The sequence below is a fragment of the Triticum dicoccoides genome, chromosome 7A (assembly GCF_002162155.2).
Source record: "Triticum dicoccoides isolate Atlit2015 ecotype Zavitan chromosome 7A, WEW_v2.0, whole genome shotgun sequence".
NCBI classification, from domain to species: Eukaryota; Viridiplantae; Streptophyta; class Magnoliopsida; order Poales; family Poaceae; genus Triticum; species Triticum dicoccoides.
This window is the reverse complement of record NC_041392.1, coordinates 717,376,803-717,379,220: the sequence shown is the minus strand read 5'-3', so window position 1 is coordinate 717,379,220 and position 2,418 is coordinate 717,376,803.

Below are 2,418 nucleotides of genomic sequence, written 5' to 3'. Positions count from 1 at the left end.
CAACTTAACGTGAATCTGACAGAAGGAAATAGGCACATGTAAAGGCCCACTACAGTGAGTCTTTTTCAAGTCCTTGCGAAGGACAAATTGGCCTCTGTTAAGTGCTTGGCATTCTCTCCATGATTAGCGTATGCGTGCGGATTAGGGCTACGCCGCCGCCCTGTGCCCTTGCCTGCTCGCCTCTGCTCTCCCAAATGATCTGATTCACATGGCAATGCATGAGGATTTACTCGTGAATTCTTCAGGCTTCAACCAACTAGCAAAGGTTAATACATCACACTATCTCCTAATCTCTCTCAATTCTCTGGTTGTACATCAGGTTTTAATTATTATTGTTATTATTTTGCATTGCTCCGCTAGGGCCTAGGCATCCACAATCGTTAGAAATTGCGGGTAACTCGCAAAAAAAAATTGCGGGTATGTCGACGGCGACGAGCCGATCTACCTTGATCTAGCGGCAGAGGAGACTAGCAAGGGCTGGATTTGATTCTCTGGGTATTTCCTAATATAACAACAAAATTTCATAATACAACCAGTGATGATTTTCCAATCAAACCTATATAATTGCAAGCTAAATGCCAATCATTTCATTATACAATGATCGTTCTTGATATATTTTAATTTTCCATAGGACATTTCCTTGTAGCAAGGTATTTCATGTCATATTTTGGAGTAATTTGATTATCAACTTCGTCTACTCGTTGCGTATGTGAAATTATTGCCCTATATTAGCTGTAGCTAGACACCCGCTCCAGCTGCAAAAAAAGAAGTGTGTGTCTATGCATGAAATGTGAATATTGGGTAGGTTCTTTGAGGCAAAAAAAACCCACCGACCTAGTAGCACACTCTAGGGTAGGAGTACGACGTGCACGTGATCGGAGTAAGCAAAGCAAGCAGAGTAATATTCCTTGGTTCTTGGCTTGCTCGCACATCTTCTAATGGTGGCCGGGGCTATTTCTATTAATGGTCAATATCTCACTTCCCACTTGTGGCCTTGTGCAGGAAAAACTATGACGCACCCCACCAGTTACCAGTACTACTATGGCGTGAAGCTCGTAATGAACATGTGATGCCACCACCCCTTCCCTCATGTTGAACCCAAGCTTAGCGGGCTCATCATCATCGGCCGATTAGTCGCAAGCAGACTACAGAGGTGGAGGTTCATTTTTCGGGGCTCTTGGTTGGCCTGACACGGGGAACAAGCAGTGATGGTCATTTTAGAGTCTGGTCTAGTTCAAATATTTCACAATCCATCCGGTTTTGTGTAAAAAAATCAAGTATGAATGAATATCGTCCGGGTTGTTTAAATATGCATCAAATTTATTAAATTTCATTAAATTTCGACTGAAATGTAACCGGACATATGCGGCTAGCTTTGGATGGCCGGCTCACGTATCAATGTCTGTGGACTGGTCCCCCGCCAGCGGGATGCAGTGTCCGGTTTGCGGGTCGGTGTTGAAGATGTCCTAAACTAGTATCATGAGAGATCTGAAGGATAAATCAAATTAAGCAAAGTTGCTCAAGCATTTATAATCATGTGAGCAATATAAAGTATTGCTAAAATGCTCGCTCTCGACCATCATTGGTGGCGACGAAGCAACAAGATTCACCCAAAGGCAGCAGTCTCCAAAGCTGGCTGGAACTACGTAGGACCCGTACGTACTTTATGGACGAGCGCGCGTGCCTGATCCCGTGCAGTAGTAATCCCGCTACTTCCCAACTGTCGATTTCATGCATGCTACTGTGCCGAACAACTCCTCAGCGACCTGGCGAGGCATCATAGCAGGGAGGAAGGCACTGGAAGCTGGATTAATGAAGAGGATTTGCGATGGCACTACTGTTAATGTTTGGATTGACCGTTGGCTGCCCGGAAAGCTATCCATGCGTCCGTCAGTTCAGATTGGAGATGCAACCATCCACACTGTTTCCGACCTAATCGACCACGAAAATTGGAGTTGGAGAACGGAGTTAGTAAGATCAAATTTCACGCTACCAGATGCAGATGCAATATTGAACATACCACTCAGACATGGTGGAGGTGATGATTTTTGGGCGTGGGCTCATGAGAGACATGGGACATGTTCTGTAAAATCCGCGTATCGTGCTCTAATGACTCGTAACGAACAACAAGTTCTAGAGGAAGGGGCGATCACTGAATCTTCAGAGACTGATAAACAGATGTGGACACGGCTATGGAAGCTCAAAGTCCTACCCAAAGTTAAGGTTTTTTTGGTGGCACGTACTCTGAGGTATTGTACCAATGGAAACCATGCTGAAATACCGACATATTGCAACCGAGGCTCGATGCAAAGTATGCAAAGGCGCAGATGAGGACATGTTTCACGCACTCATCAAGTGCTCCCATGCCCGCAGCTTCTGGAAAGAAGCTCGACCGTGGCTGGATATCAAGTTACCAAA